General features: G+C 41.8%; 1 long non-coding RNA gene across 1 annotated transcript in view; it reads left to right on the top strand.

Moving 5' to 3' along the window:
• The first annotated feature begins 488 nt into the window (after positions 1-488).
• Positions 489-17,066, top strand: part of LOC147830328 (uncharacterized) — a 30,736-nt gene continuing 14,158 nt past the window's right edge. The window contains exons 1-2 of the long non-coding RNA XR_015451804.1: positions 489-746; positions 3,088-3,189. This is a non-coding gene — a long non-coding RNA (uncharacterized LOC147830328). The remainder of the gene's footprint in view (positions 747-3,087; positions 3,190-17,066) is intronic.

The following is a 17,066-nucleotide window of genomic DNA, read 5'->3' as shown; positions in this document are numbered from 1 at the left end:
TCCAGTTCTGCCTGTTCCTAAAGGTCACAAAATAAAATATCATTTCCGATTGCTTCTTTGACTTTGCAATGTGCATTTAAGTTTTCATGGCTTGATAGCTCATTTCTTTTTACTGCTGAATAACTCTTGACTGTATAAATATATAGCAGTTCACCTGCTGATGGACATCTTGGCTGTCTTCAATTTTGCTAACTATGCATAAGGGTACTCTAACCATTTGTGTGTGGCTTGTAGAGGTTTTCAGCTCATTTGAGTAAATATTGTTACCAATGATCATCACCATTGCTGGATCACATGGTAAGACTATAGTTAGCTTGGTAAGAAACTGCCAAACTACCAAATGTTTTTTTGCTTTGTTTTGTTTTATTGCTATTATCATTTTGTCTTCTGTTTGGGGATCATGATGTTGGGAGAGTTCATCCAACCCACACTGGTCTTGGTCTTGTTGTACTCACAAAAGCAACGCAGGGCAGGAGGAGGGCCAGGAAAGAGAAAGGAAGGAGCTGCCTGTGAGAGCTGGGGCTGCTTGGGATTTCCAGCCAGTTTGTTAAGGGTGAGGGTTTCCTGTTTGTCTCCCTGTGTCCCTGGTTTCATCATCACAGCCAAGTGTAGCAGCTGCCAGTGCTGCCAGGAAGTCCTCAGCGGGGCTGCAGCTTCAGAGTGGCGGAGGCACTGCAGGCGGATCCCACTCCTCCAGGGCCTGTCTGGAGGGATATGGGAGCCATCCAGTTCTGTGGACACTACAGGTATGCAGACAGGTGGGGTCTTCTCTCTGTGTTTTGGTTGACGCGCATTTACCAGGCAGATGGGAACCCAGGTCTTTTAGTCATCACCACACAAGGAGCTAGCCGTCATTATCAATGCCAAAAACCTGAAATTCAACCAAAGCAGCAGCTCCTGAAAGCTCTTTTCCTAAACAGATTGGGACTAAACCCAAAGTTTGTGTTACTTCATGGTGGAAAGCAGAGCTCCACACTCCTATGTGGGGCCACTGGCTTCATAATCTTATGGAAATGTCGCTGCCTCCCACCTGCACCAGCAGCAGGAACACCCCCAACGGGAATGACACAGAACACCATGTGAGCCATTCAGACAGAGCACAGTTTATTATCCTTAATCACCACCACACTACACAAGCTCCTTCCAACACAAACTTCCCACACATCCTCATTCCCTTTTATATCACTCCTACAAATCCATAAGGTCCTTCCATGGAGATGCTGGGAAATCTGCAGCCAACAGGATATAGCTTCCAGCTGGATACAAAAATACCGTATGGTTTAGTGTCTTGCAAAAGCTCCTTCCACAGAGAATGGGTGACACTGCACACTTAAGGTGCCAACCAGAAAGCAACTGGCAAGAGGCAAATGCTAGTCCTGGAAACCTGACCACTGAGGAGGGGTCTGCAGCTGGCTCCTGCTAAAGCTGCCTGCAGATTCAGAGACAAAACTCAGAGACTGTGACTCTTAGTTCTGCTTTCTTGTACAAAGGAATTGCCCCAAGTGCTCCTACTGAGCTTATGATAAACTGAAAAGTCAGTTTTGTTTATTCAGTCAATCGGTGACAGAGGCATATCCTTTATAATAGTTATAATTAGAATATGCTCCCTCCTTTTTATACATGGAAAAATTCCTGTGAATGTTAAAACAGGCTTCTACATCTTTTGTAAGTCACAGCAGGCCCCTTTGGTGGCACGCCACGCCACGTCTGTCTGCTGGTCTCAGACAGAAAGAATTCTCACAGTAAGCCGGGCAGGCAGCAGGCGACAGATAACCATTCTGCCTCTTCTCCTCCTCCTACCTTTTTGTTTTTTCCTTTTTGGCCTGGAGCTAGTATTGAAGCATAGAGCAGCCTTCAGAACTACAGTACTCTGGATTCCATTACAAAGAAAATAATGAATAATGCATCAGCGCCTCTGCTTTTATTAATCTCAGTTAGTGGGAGACAGAAGTACAGTGGCTGCATCTAGCTGCCCTCTGGCTTTGGAGGCCAGGAGTAGGGGGCTAAGGGTCCTGCAACCCTATGGGCCCTGTGCCCTGCAGGGTCCTCAACCCAGAATCCTGCGTGGGCCCTGGGATATGGGAGCACAGGGGCTCAAAATCCCTGGAGGGTCCAGCAGCCAGAGACCGTTCCTTAGATCAGAACCCACTGTGAAACTGGCCCAACATGCACATGCCTGGGCTCTGTCTTCCCTTCTCTGCTTGTTCTATCCCTCATAAAGTGAACAGCCTTTTCCAAAACCTGAAAGATTATGATAAACCTCCACCTAGTGTATTAAAATTTGATGTTCTGTTAGCAAATTCCCTTTGCACTCAACCACAGTGGGCTTCATGTCCAGCTTCCGCATGCTCAGATTCAACCAACCACCAACCAAATACCAAACATATCTGGAAAAAAATTTGTGTCTGTACTGAACATGTACAGACATTTTTGTCATTTCCCCTGAACAATATAGTTTAACAACAGTTTACATAGCACTGACGTATCAGGCATCATAAATCATCTGGAGATAATTTAAAGGATACAAGAGGATGTACACAGCTTCTCTATCAAATGCTGTGTCATTCTACAGAAGGGACTTCAGCATACAAGGGGGGTCTGGGAACCCATTAGCCCCTCATACTGTGACACAGCTGTATTTCAAATTATCAAGACTGTCCACCAAGTCGAAACACCATACGATGGTGACAGCTTTGAAATACAAGACACAACAGTGATTTTCATTTTGGTAGACTATGCACCACTACGAGATAAATATAATGTTTAGGGTATAACACGTGCAGGTTGGGACATAAGACAGTAAAATTGCCATGCACAAAAAAAAGCTTTCATACATGTAAATACACATATATCATCATAGTTTAGTGTAGATTCAAAGCATAGAAGAACCAGTGACTCTTAGTAACTTTAGACCCAGAAGTTTTACTAAGATAGCACTCTAAAGATAACTAGGAAGCTAAACTTAGCTGAGACTTGTGGGCACTACCATCTTCTGGATCAGGCCTATTTCTCATGTTTTGTCTTACAAATATTTAAGGGGCATGTACACACATGGTTACAATTATTTTCTGCTCTATTCTACCCTAGGTCTTTATGTTTTGATCATCAGCTGAGCATTTGAATTTCTTTGCAGACCAAAATAAAGGCTTAGTGCTTTGAGGATTGTTTTATTTTTACAACCTTGGCAAAGTAAGTGTCACTGATTAAACATCGAATTCCAAGAGATAGAAACTTGGCAGATTCTTGCTTCCAGGGATTCTGGATTGGTCCCAGCTAAAGTAGAAGTTCCAAGCGTTGTTTTATTTTAATGTGTGCTAATAGATATCCTATGGCTTGTCATCAGGTCTCCCAGGGAAAGCAAAAGTACTTGGGGGAGCAACCTCAGGAAGATGGGAGGGAGAGAACAGACACCTTGGAGAGGAGAATCTGAGCAAGGGCTTCATTCATTTTTCTCCCTCTGAGTAAACAGTGTTTGTCCACATCAGTACGGATAACTACTGTCTCAGAGCATTCCCAAATTTGCTATTCATTTGTTTCATTAGATTTAGTTAAAAATAATGGAGCAAGGTTCCATTTTAGGCAAAGATCACTTTGAATGCTTTTGTGTTTTGACATTAGTATGTGTGGATGGATCCAAGGAGATACCACCCTTATATATCTTGGCTTACACTTGGTTTTGGTTAATTTATTAACCCGAGATTTCTCTGGGGAAGGAGAAGGGTTACGGGAAACACCTTGAATTCTTTTGTTGGAACATTTCAACATTGCTATTCATAGAAACTGCTGAGGCTTTAATTCCTCCTATCTTTTCTTGCCAGCAAAGTAAAATATGTTTTTAAGTGTTTGAAAACAAGGGAGAGTAAATGTGATTTAAATGTATTTCTCACACACACACACACACACTCGCTTGTTATTGTTCCCAGCCATCTCTTGTATCCAGAGGGTGAGAACTTAGACTTGCCCTCTGACCTCCTAAATTATCAGAGGTGAAACTCCCCTTTCAGCAAGATATATAGCTTGAGGAGTTTCCTCCAGTTCTTTGTGTTGTCCTGGCCCATCTTTGGTACAAAATATTAGAGTGTCAGTTTTATGGGATACTGAAATCTTTACAGTACAAACTCAGCCCACATTAGTTTTTTTTTCAAGAAGGCATTTGCAAACATTTCATAATAAAAGCAAGGTAGGTGCCATCCACAGTTGATGAAGACGTCATCTTATGGGAAATGCGAATCCCAGAGCATAAAACCAAAGCTATCTTTTCATCTGAGCCTGTCCATCATCACGTAGCAAAGCAATTTCTGCAAACTACCACTTTGCCAGAAACACATCCATGCAGAGAAAACCCTGTTCCCTCCAACTACCAAAGGACCAAATTACATTCCTTGCAAAAATCTTCAGGAATCCATAATTTTCAGCTTATGGTAAATCTTCAATAATTTGGATTTCCCGGGGAAAGGTCAATATTAAATTAGAAGGTAATTACATAGCATTTTACAGAAAGTCTGTATTATTGTTGTTACATAAGTATATATATTATTTGGAGAGGTATTAACCATATGTGTTTCAGTTCAGCGCCTAACAAATTTCCTTTCACAAATAAGAATATACACTGGTCACATGATATAGATGGATTCTTTTACTTGTGGAAAATTAGGGATGATTATTTCTTTGCTTACCAAGCCTTCGTCCTTTGTCAAGTGATACAAACTTAAGAAATAATGGTATTTTTATCATAAAATTAAAAACTGGTCAGAAAACACGTATGTACCAACACTATTCTTCTTTTCCAGTGCCTTTCATTTCTGAAAAATAAGTAAGATGACTTTTATTACTAATGGTGCTACAAAATTGATACTTAAAAACTTTAACAGAGTAGAATTGCATTTCAAAATATAATGGATTCTCAAAGAAAACTAAAGAACACTAGGATCTCATCTCCTCTCTCATCAAGAATAGTTGGCTAATAGCAAATGATGTCAAGCCTTCAGGGTGAAAATCTAACTTGCATGTAAAAGCTTGAATGAAACTAAGCTCACATTATCCACAGTGTACGGGTAATAGGTGGTGGCCTGCTCTAATAACACAGGTAGCCAAGTAGCCGGCATCAGGCAGGGACTTTGGAGCCTCGTTAACACTACTGGAACAGTTCTGTGGGGCAAACCACCATCTGGAGGCAGATTTCAAAATTGAGAATCAAAAATGCAAAGGTCATTGTGGCAAACCAGGGCTGTGGCAGTGCACAGCTCCAGCCACAAGTCAGACTCTTTGGGGTCTGAAGGCCCATGATGAGAGACCTTCAAGCTAGCCTGCCTTATCACCTAGAACGGACTTCCAAAGGAGGCTTGAAACTCAGGTGTGGTTAGAAGCTTCCTCCACAACTTCTTCCTCACATCAACATTTCGGCAGTTCTTGGTCACAAATTCACATCCATCCTTTGAGGAGAAGTTCAAGAGGTCCCAACCAGGAGTAGTCAGTAAGATGCATGTGGGTGAGCGGGCGGTGCATGCTATAGCATTTGCATGCTGCGTTTTCTTTAGAAGTCCTTGCAAACTCAAAAGGGGCTCCTCATATTCACACCAAGGTTGCCCAGCACTGCCCTCCTCAGCTATTCTGCAAGTTGCACGGGGGAGCAATCCTACGGCCAGGCAATCCAAAGGGAACTTGCAAAGGCTGATAGTATGATGACCCCCTCTACCCTCTCACTGTCCCTAGAAGTAGAGAACTGGAATGACTGGAGCCCAGGGTAGTACTTCATCAAATATCAAACCTGAAAACAAACCCTTTAACTTCACCATGAGGCTCAAAAGACAGAGGAGTTATTCAGAAAGATGATTTGGGGGCATAATTAGTCCTGAGTTTCACTCTGATCTTTTCTGTTTTGTACTGGTGAAACATCAGCAAGGATGGTCAGGGTTTCAAAGCCTCAGCTTCTTCATCTGAAGAATGGGGAGGCTGCCTTCTGCTGCGGGGCAGGTTGTGAGGATTCACGAGACATCAGCTTAGTTCTGAGTGTTGAGTCTGGTTCTTTAGAAGGCCACAGACACAGAGGACTCTACATCACCCCAATGATCCAGCTGTCAGACCACACTGCCAGAAGTCCCAGAGCATTCCCTGAGCTTGTCCTTGAGCTTTCCCCACTTTGTCAGCCAACTTAGTTGGGTCACTCATTAAAATATCTGCACTTTCCCCTTGCCATCTAGTCTATCTGAGAATCTCTGAATGCAATCTTGGGAAGAAATGCAATTTCCCAGTTCACACAACCACAAACTGAATGGGAATCTGAAAACATCTCTGCTCCCAGTTCCTTGATAATTTCAGGGAATAGGGACACTTCAGCGGGAACCCCTTAGTTTACCCCTGGCCTCAGCTCAGCTGGCAATGTGCAGACAGCCTGTGGCCCTCTTGGACATCTAGGAAAAGTAGAAAATGCAAAAGCAGGGAGAGTCATAACCGAAAAGTAGTTTATTCACAGCACAAAAATGAACCCAGAGGCCAAATGAAACAGCATTCCTAACCTCCCAGGACACAGATTTCCTATAATATTCCTTTGAGTACCAGCAAGTTAAATTCTGCAGGAGAACAAAAGATGTTGGACACTGCAGAATGTGGCTTCCAGCAGTTCTGCCCGAGGGCACTGGGACCTGGGTCCCCAATGGGACTGCCAGGCAAACTCTGTATCCTTCCAGGAAGCATGGCCCCTAGTGAACATAGCTTTGGGGAATGATGTTGTAATGCTGTAAATATCAACCAGGCCATGTGACTTCATCCTCCCAGAGTATTCTGCTCCTCTGGGCACCTCATACATGGAACAGGCGGTCAGAGAAGGAGTGAGTGTCTGACAACTTCACGGACAAGGACAAAAGCCACACTTTAGCTGCCTTTATGATTGCATGTGGCAAAAGAAAAAAAAATTGATATAAAAAAGGGAGAGAAGGAGGGAAGGAGATGGAGAGAAGAGGGAGAATGAGAAGGAAAGAGAGAGAGAGAGAGAGAGAGAGTGGTCTTTGTAAATATTTTGTTGTACATGCTAGTAGGTTCCATTCATTTTCCAGGGCAGGAAAAATGTAGGTCCCTATGATTCACAGAAATGCAGCTTCTGATGGAACCCCTGGGAAATTTTCTGAGAGTACTTAGCACTTGCTGCTTTTTGATTGACTGGGGAAGTACACTGTGGGGCAGGGGATGTCTCTTCATCTCCCCCAGAGATGCACGAAGAGTAGATAATGGCAGTGCACAAGATGCCCTGCACCAGATGTGTGGCCCCGGGAAACCTGCATGATCTACCTAAGTCTGAGTGTTCATATTTGCAAAGTGCTACTCATAACACTACTTCAGGGCACAGCTGTTGATAGACAGAGGGTGTGGGTGGGCCTGGCCTCCACAGCAAGTAACATACAAATCAGTCTTCATTGAGGGATTTTTTTTTCCCAAGATCAACTTTACTCTATAATTCTCTTTGCTGTCGTTATCCCTACTCCCACCCACTCTACCTCCACCACATTCTGCAAATAATAGCCTTCCTTTTTCTGACGCATGATAGAAACTGTGAGACATGCAGGAAAATATGAAGAAGTCAAAAATCTATACTTCTGCCATCCAAAGGAAGCAACAGTAAAATTTTCATATATATTCCTCTAATATTATTGTACAATTTTTGGATTTTTTACTGTGAATCTCATGCTATTCTACAGCTTTATTTCTTTTCTTTATGTGAGCATTTTGTTTTGCTTTTTTTGTTTGTTTGTTCTTTGGTACCAGGGATCAAACTCAGGTCCTTGAGCTTGCGCAGCAGGCGACGAAACCACTGAGCTAAATCCCAGGCCCATATGTGAGCATTTTGTTATGACAATTGTCTCCTGTCACAAGAACATTCTTCTGTTTGCAATGAAATTTGTGGTTTGTGTGTTGTGTATATGACTATTAAAATAATGCATGCTGCCTGGAATCTGGCCAATAAACTCCCTCTCATTTTATGTCAAGGAAAAGAAAGGCCAACAATTACCCAAATCAGTCGTGATCACACGGAAGCACTACACTAGCTCCCAAGCCAGGGACAATTATGAAACTGGACTTGAGCAAACCTTTCTTGATGGAGCTATATCGCAAGTGTATAAAGAACTATGTAAATGTAACTAGCAGAGATTCCTCCAGCTCTGAAAGGTGCAAGTGATCTGAACCATGAGTCACTGAGCTACAGCTATAGTTCTCCTAAAAGAGAATTCCAGAAAAGCCATACAGTACCCTAGAAATCTGGAATGCGCAGGATGAAGCTAAGATGCAATACACTTGCTACCTTCCATCCCTGACAGAGGTTGCTCTGTTCTGTGTGTTATTGAAAGTATAATTTTAAGGAAAGAAAAGACAAAAAACAATCTCAAAGAGTTCAAAGGTTCCTGAGGAAACAGAATTTACAAAAAGCCAGTGGGAGAAAAGGCTAGAATTTGGAAATGAATAGTCACCCATAACCAAATTATTAATTAAAAGATAGTCACTGGGAAAATAGATGTGTTTTCCATTGTGTTTCATAAATAATTTTAATAAAATTTGAAAGTACTTACAATCTTATATTCTGGATTTTTATCTTGCTCTATCACCAGAGTTTTCATGTGGGTAAAAACTTCTTGCAAACTCTAATGACTGCAAAATATTCCGTCATGTAGATGTACCAGAATTTATGTTGTCATGTTTAAGATCACTGGGTTGCTTACTAAATTATAAATACCTTAGTAATGAATCTCTGGGCTGAAAATGTGGTTTGAGCTCCTTGTCACTGTCAAGGACTAGCTATTGAGTGGAGGAGTTCTGGGTGATGGCAGGCACTTTGTTTTAGAGCTCTTGCTAGACAACACTATGCAACTTCAGAAAGCCCAGTCCAAAACACTTCCCTTAGCAATGACTGAGCAGCCCACGCCACCACATCCTTGTTAGCACTGCCTTCTGGGGTAGCTGATCTGCACTCATTTGGTATACAAAAGACCAAATTACAATTTTAATTTGCATTTCTTCTATTTAATTTCTTGATTTTGATTTAAAAGTTTTGGGAAAAACTTTTTCCCCTTTGTTCATTGTCATTTTGGTCTTTCCTGCAATTTTCTTTCACATCCTGTACCTGTATTACTTTTGGGATTCTCATGCCTTTCCTGGGAATTAGTATATGGCACAAGGATGATTGGTTATCAACAGCATGAGTATTATACTTGTGCAAATAAACTTCTCATTTGTTTGTCCAACAATGTTGTTTATAGTTATTTGTGACATTCAAATGTCTTATTTTTATCTATCTAGCTTTAATTGTAATATTCTATTAACTGATGCTTAGAAGCCTTTCCTAATTTATTGGCAAAATATGTATTTCTATTTTCTTATACCATTTTGAAATGGTTTCATAGACTGTCTTGAGAAACACAGAGTTCAAGTACATCAAAAACCTGAATTTGACTTGCTGGTTGACTATTACCTGAAGAAGTGATGTTAGCAGAGTGAGGCAGTTGCTGATTGAATTTCAGAAGGCAGAAATGCCACTGATCAGTGGCTATCAGAAGCACATCGACTCAGCCTGTGCTATCCAAAAATGGCTGGGGTGGGCTTCGAGCTGGTCCCGGTGACTATGTCATTCAGTATTCAAAGAAAATTTTCTTACCTCTTGAATTTGAAATACAGAAAATTTTGTTCCCAGTATTTATCCATTCTTTTCCACATCTTTTTTCTCTCACTTATATCTCTCTTCATCTGTCTTTATATTGATTTATATGTCCTCTATTCCATATCTATCCATCTATCGTCTGTTTCCATCAATTAATCTATTTATCTACCTGCCTATACCCATCATATTTCATGAGTAGCCATCTCTTTAATGTCTGTGGATCTATTTCCCATATCTATCTTTCCATTCCTCTCTCTATATTTGATCTTTTTATAGTCTAAAACATAGTCTAATAGTCCAATAGTCTAAAATAGTATTTAGCACTTTACATATCAGTTCAGATTTCTATAATGTTGATTCTGTATCTTACTATATCTGTCTTGAGTTTTAACCTACCATTTGCTATTTTGAGCTTCCATGCAAAGTTTATCCACATTTTCTCCTTTTCTATCCCCATTCACCTAATTCTCAACCCAGTATTTCTTCTCCTCTCAATCTTTTGGTTTTCATTTCATGTTCTATTTTATGACGTGAAATTCATACTGTCCTGTGCTACACTGAAAACACAAAACACATGCTTTTCCAAAGTTATCCCCCCTTTCTGGATTTTATCTTGGTGTTATATGTTGAATTGTGTCTCCCCAAATTTCATAGGTTGAAGTACTAACATCCCTGTACCTCAGAATGTGACCTTATTTGGAAATAGGGCTTCTGACATAATTAGTTAAGATGAGATCAAATTTAAGACTGGCGTCCTTCTAAAAAAGGGAAATTTAGATGCAGACATGCAAACACAGAGAACTGGCTGTGAAGACTGCTCCCACAAGCCAAGGACTTTCTAGAAGCTGGGACAAAATTCTGGAACTATTTTCCTAGTGCCTTGAGAGAGCATGGGCCAGCTGATGCCTTGACCTCAGACTTCTACCTTCCAGAAGTCCTGGATATACTTCCGGAATAGATATAACTGTGAGGCGATAAATAATATTTCTGTTATTTAAGCCACTCTATTCATGGCAGTTTGTCAAGGCAGTTCTGGAAAACTAATATATTCTCTATCAGCTTTTATGTTTCAGAATTTCTTTATATGCCTGGTGTCTTACTCTGTTCAGATTTATTACTGACCCTAATCGATCTGCTTACAGTACTGGTGACGGTGTCAGTAGATCAGCTCTGGGTGGGTGTTACTGTCCTGACTGTGTTAGATGTCCCCCAAAGCTGAAGGAGGGGCTGATGTTCATGTCCCCTACTCCACAGACTCATGTCCATCAATCACTTTATCTCTTCTGATTCAGTTTGATGAAGAATGTTCTTTGCCTACTCTGTGTGCAATCATCTGAAAATCTGACTCCCTTGAATATGTTTAGTTGGTTGATACTCTTTCTAATGCAATGCAGGAGCATTATAACCTTCTGAAGGGACAGCTTCTGAGATGTTTTCTGTATTGGCTGTTTCTATCCCCAACTCCACCCTTAACCATACACACAACCACATTACCTTTCTGCTCAACTCCAGGCTTGTGACATTTCCAGAATACTTAAAAGTTAGAGATGTTCCAACAGGCGAGTCTCTTTGTGGGTGACACAGTTGCTCAGAATGTCTCTAAAACCATCTGCTGATTAGGTTGAGGTGGTGCCTCCATTTCTGTCCCATGAAGGTTCTAAATATTAGCAGTTACCATGGGAAGAGCCTCTCACCTGATGTGATGTTCTTTTCTGGAATGTGGATATTTGTCTACAGACACTACAGACATTCCTACAGAAACCTAGTCTTTTAACTTACTGCATTTTTTGCAAATCATTTTGTGTTTTCACAAATACTTAAGTGTGTCAGGAGGAAGACACATAGGTCATGGATCAAGGAAAGGAAAATGCCACTTGTAAAAGCTGACAATGTTCATCACCTAGATGGACACTGTGATGTGCATTCATTCCCCCACTGTTGCACCTTTGGCTTTTCTATAAGCTTTCTCTACCAAGAACAGCCATATGGAGAATCCCTGGACCCATTGAGGATTATGTGCTTAGAGTAGATCTTTAAATTTGTAACCAGTGATACAAAGACATGGTCACTTTAAGATTCTTAAAGCTGCACAAACTGCTTTTGAGACATTCTTAGCAATGAGAGTTCATATCCACAATTTGTCAGAGTGCCCACTCCATTTCATTTCTGATAATATTATGAAACATTTTTTGATAATACTGTAGTGGGAAAAAAAGTAACTTACAGAGGAGAAGGATGGAATCCTGGGCAGAACCTGTGACCTACAGAAGCCTTTATTCCATTGGAGGAGGTGCAGATCCTGCACCTGCCTTGGAGAAGACGAAGCAACATCAGGCTGGGGTCCAGGTGGCTTGGGAAGACTCCCCAAAAAGACAGCAATGAGTGGAGGCTGAAAGGGGCAGCCTTATCTATAAGGAAGTGCTTCTTACGCAGAAGAGAGAGCACGTGCCAAGCTGAAGGCCAGCCTGTTGGCCAGCTTGAGATAAAGAAGGCTAGAGATAAAGAAAGCCCAGGAGGCCCCTGAGCTGCCCAAATGGCAGAGACTTGGGCAAGGTTTAGATTTTCACTACAATTGGCTGCTTTGGGAGAGTGTTATACAGAGTGACATGATTTGGAGTAAGGGAGATTATATTTATAAAAATAAATGTACAAGGGGTGACTGAAACATAGGATGAATGTTTTAATTTTTAAAATATATTGCCGAAAAAGACATTGCCATCAATTCCTCCTCAAAATACTTCTTACTTCGAACATAGTTATGTTATCATTCTTGCCACTTTGTGAAGCAGTTCTGGAAGTTCTCTTTCATCAGTGTTTTCATGAGGTGTGATCAGAAATATAGTGAATGCTGCTGCCATGTACCATCCAATGGAAAGGCAGGCTCATTAAAACTTTATGTTATGTCCTCATTCACATTATTCACCAGATCTGGCACCATGCAACTTGTGGCTCCTCCCCAAAGTCAAAATGACCATGAAAGGGAAAGGTTTGAATCAACAACTCAGGACATTGAGGCAGCCATGACTGCATAACTCTTGGAAGAAGACTTCCATGACTGCTCCAGAAAGTGGCAAGAATGATAGAACAAGTGTGTTGGAAACTAGGGAGAATATTTTGAGAGGAATTAATGGCAATGTATCTTTTCCTGTAGTAATTTTTAATGTAAACATTAACCATTTTTTTTCAATCACACCTTCTACTTGCTAAGGAGAAAATACACTGTGAGGGGCAACAATGGAGGCAGAGAGACTTGTTTGGCAGTTGTCATGTGATCCAGGAAAGAGGGGAAGGACACAGGCTGCCTAATGAAGGCCACGTAAAGGTGTTAGACTCAGAATACATTTGAAAGTAATTGGTGGAAATTGGGTTATAAGAAAGAAACACTGAAGTTACCACTCTGTGGATAGAGGTTCTATTTACTGACTGTAAAGGCTGAGCAGGGTAGGGACTTCAATATTTCTGTTGCAGCAGTGGAACCCCCAGGGGCCATGCTAAAAGTACATGTGTCAGAGTCATCTCTGTAGTCTGGAATCTCTGAAGAGGAAGAGGGCTCTGAGGGAGATTAGAGAAAATGACCATGCACTGAGCCCTGGTAGAGCAGGGTAGATGAAATACAGGAAAATCCACTACATCTGAATGCCAGTTTAACTATGAATCATTTCATGGTAGTGGAAGTACTTGAGACATATTTATACTAAATTTTTCTTTTCATCCAAAATTAAAATTTCACTGAAGGTCTTGTACTTTTATAAGGTCTATTTGGTAACCCTACCTAGGACAGTTCAACAATCCTGCTGGAGGAACAGTTGGTTAAGGAGAATAAGATGGAATCTTTGGTACAATGGAGGAAAATTAGGCATGATGGTTAATTCTTTGTGTCAACTGGGCTGGGACAGTGCCCAGAAATTTGTGTTAAAAATTGTTCTTGATGTTTCTGAGAGTGCTTTGGGATGAGATTAATATCTAAATGATTAGTCTTTGAGTAAAGCAGATTATTCTCCTCGCGTGGGTGGGTCTCCTGTAATCAGTTGATGACCTTAATAGAAAACGACTGACTTTGCCCAGCAGGACATCGCAGCAGAAGCCCTTCGAACCTGAACTGCGGCAGTGGCTCTTCTCTGGGTTTCCAGACTTCGAGCCCATTCTGAAAATGATGGGCTTGCCAGCCCATACAGCCCATAGAGTTGTAGGACCCAATTTTTTAAAATCCCTTTCTCTCTTAACCACGGGGATACCTTCTGGAAAAAAATCACATAGGCAATTTTGCTGTTGTGAAGACCCCGTAAAGTATAATTATACAAACTAAGCCAGCCACAACATTGCTATGTGATATAATCTTACATGCCAGTGTCGTGTACGCAATCTGCTGTTGACTGAAATGTTATGTGGCACTTAAATGCACACACACACACATACACACACACACTCATACCTGCACATCCTATCAGTCCTGTTTATCTGACCTGCACATCCTATCAGTCCTGTTTATCTGGGGAACCTGACTGACACACCAGGGGTGTATGACATCGCAGGATCACAGAGGAAAAAGAGTGAGATTTTGAGGCAAGGGAGAGTTGACTTCGCTAATGTAGTTCACTGGTACCCTTGGCACAATTTGTAGAGTCTTCTCATTTCACTCGCATTTATTTGATCACTTGTGAGAGTCCAATTTTTTTTTCACCATATCTGCTACCCATTTCTAAGATCTTTATAACTATAGCTTTGCACGTGTGCAGCAGGGCCTTTCTCTCCTGACACAAAAGCTATTGTCTGGCTTTGGCAGATGCTTTCAATAGCAAATAACTATCATGCCAGGTAAAGGTGAGTAATGTGATGAAAAGAAAGCACAAAGGCACAGGCAGGGGCTGCTATTGTTCAGTGTGGTCAAAGAGAAGGGAGCATCTGAACAGAGGCTCGAACAAAGTAGAAGAATGAATGAGGCAGTATCTATCTGGGGGAAGATGTCTGAACAAACAGGCAGCAGCTGGTGCAAAGGCCCCGGGGCAAGAACATGCAGTCTTGTTGCAGGGACAGTGAACATAGTGAAAAGAATCTGAGTTACAGCAAGTTCTTAACCAACTGCTTCATGTGGAACCATTCCCTTCTCTTCTTTCAGTATCAGTTTCTTGATCAGAACAGCAATGGAGGTAGGTAAGTGAGTCTCATATTTAAAAGCATTGGAATATTATCATCCTTTTTTCTCTCTGCAGGGTTTCACTGTCAATAACTAAGTTTTACATTTCAGCCTACATCTGCTTTTCTTGATAGTATATGCTAACATGCATAGAAATCTTCAATGGTTTAATCTTGGAAAGCATCTCTGCAGTGATGTAGACTGCTTCCTCTGAGATGAACAGAAACTTACTATTCTCCCAGTGTGCTGGAGTTTGACCTGTGCTTCTGCACATCCTGGGAAGGCCAAGACCCAGTGGGCTTCTGTTTGTTCCAGAGAAATTATTAGACTACAAGAAAAAACAGGAGCCATGTAATTTATAGTGTGATGTTAACAGTGAAAGGAGTCAACACACAAAGCCATCTCCTCCGATAAAAATTTGCCTCAGGAATCGGCCCTACACCAGTCATAGGCACAGCAGCCAGCACATGGTTGGGACCTCATTTTCCTTCACCACTGAACAATTAAGAGTTCACAGGGAAAAGCGAATGTCCGTCCGAGTTCTTTTGAATGACTGCTGCTTTTAAGAATATGTTTGCTTTGCTCTGTTGTTCACTTTGCCAAACTACTGTGCATTCATTTATTTTTTTCTGATCAAGCCTAAAACATAAAGAAAAGTGACACCAAAGGATGCTTCCAACAAACTTACTTTTTGCCCCTCTCAGGACAGAGAAGTAATTCACTCATGTTGGGAAGAATGTGCAAACTGTAAATAATTGAAAAATGTCATTCTTACATGGAGCCAGCAGTGTAGACCGAAGAGTACAAGAGCAGGTCCTGCTTCCTCTGAGCCAAGGCTGGGAGCTCTCTTAAGTTATCTTTCACTAAAACCTGGGTATTGCGGCTGGGCTGGGGTGGGGGTAGGAAATGACCTTTCCAGGTTTCCTCCAGTCTGTTCTCAGGCCTAATGTCAAGACTGGTGAATTTTCAGTCACCCTCCTCTTGAAACTGCTGGAAGGTGATTACAGGATTAAAATTTGCATGCAAAGCAATAGATATTCAAACCCTTCCCACCCCTTTCAATGTAACAGAGAAGATAAAAGCTGTTTCCTTTCAAAGCTTCAGGTTAAAGATGGAAGAATTAGCCAATATGTAATCGTATAGCGGGGCACTCAGCAAGGGCTGAGAGGAGAGAAGGCAATGATATCCAATTATTAATCTGTACCTAGGGGAAAAAATTAACCCCTGCAAAACTGGGTTGGAAAACCAAGGAATGCTGATTGTTTCTCAAAAGCAGAAGTGAGGATTTTGCCCTTTGTAGGGTATGTGGGTTGGTACAACCAGAGAGTAGTAGGGGTGCTACTGGCATCTAGTGGGTGGAAGGGTGCATCTCCTGGGCAGTGAGCTTTGCATTGAATACCTACAATGCGCAGGAAAGCCCCAGAGGGAAGGTGGACCAAGGGTTCAGAGGCTGAGAAACAGATCACGGCCCAAAGATTCTGTTCTGGTGCCTGTCCTGTTATGTATCTATCTACTATATCCTATTATGTATCCACCCAGTACTGTTATATACCCTACTGCTATTTGGTGTAAGCCCATCTACTCAGGGCGGCCCCTGACCACCTTGGCCAGCCTCAGGGAGTCCCCACTCCACCCTCAAAGAGAATCCCCAAGGCTTTGTCTTGCTTAGCATTAGTGCTTAACAGCTAGGCCTAGGAAAGCCATTCGCATCGCAGGGGTAATTCCTGGTCATGCTAATTGATTCCCCCAAGAACTGTGCATTTGCTATCCTTGCGGTCAAGGAAAGAGGATTTATGAGGCATGTTAGAACCTATCTGTGTGTCTCTCTTTGTAAATAAATTGTTTGGAGTTCTCAGATTTCGATCTAAATAGTTACAAACTTTATCAGGCTTTGCTGTGGTGGTGTTCAAAAGAGGATAGGGCAATTATCACTCAATTACCACTTGGAAGTGAGACAAGAGGGTGCCATCAGCCCTGCAGCATGCTGCTCAGAGATAGCTCTCCCGGAGATGCTGGACTTCATGCTGCCAACAGGGCACAGCAATCCTTTCTGGGGGTAGGGACAAGGACTTCAGTGAATGGGATCTCAGACTCCAAAGAGTTCCTCATAATGGTAAAGTGTGGCCATTGGGGAAGACTCAAATGCAACTATGGACAGTCTCCAGGCAGGAAATAGCAGAGCATATTTATTACATCTGTGACCCAGACATGTAAGTACACTTGTGTGTGTGCTAGGGGGTTGGTGTAAGGAGCCAGATGAACCCGAGCCGGGGGCTCACAGTTGTGACA

This window comes from Heterocephalus glaber, unplaced genomic scaffold (genome assembly GCF_053883595.1).
Source record: "Heterocephalus glaber isolate CG9 unplaced genomic scaffold, H.glaber_assembly_v1.0 deba00000122, whole genome shotgun sequence".
Classification (NCBI taxonomy): Eukaryota; Metazoa; Chordata; class Mammalia; order Rodentia; family Bathyergidae; genus Heterocephalus; species Heterocephalus glaber.
Note: the sequence above shows the minus strand (reverse complement) of the source record. Positions and strands in the feature narration are given on the sequence as shown.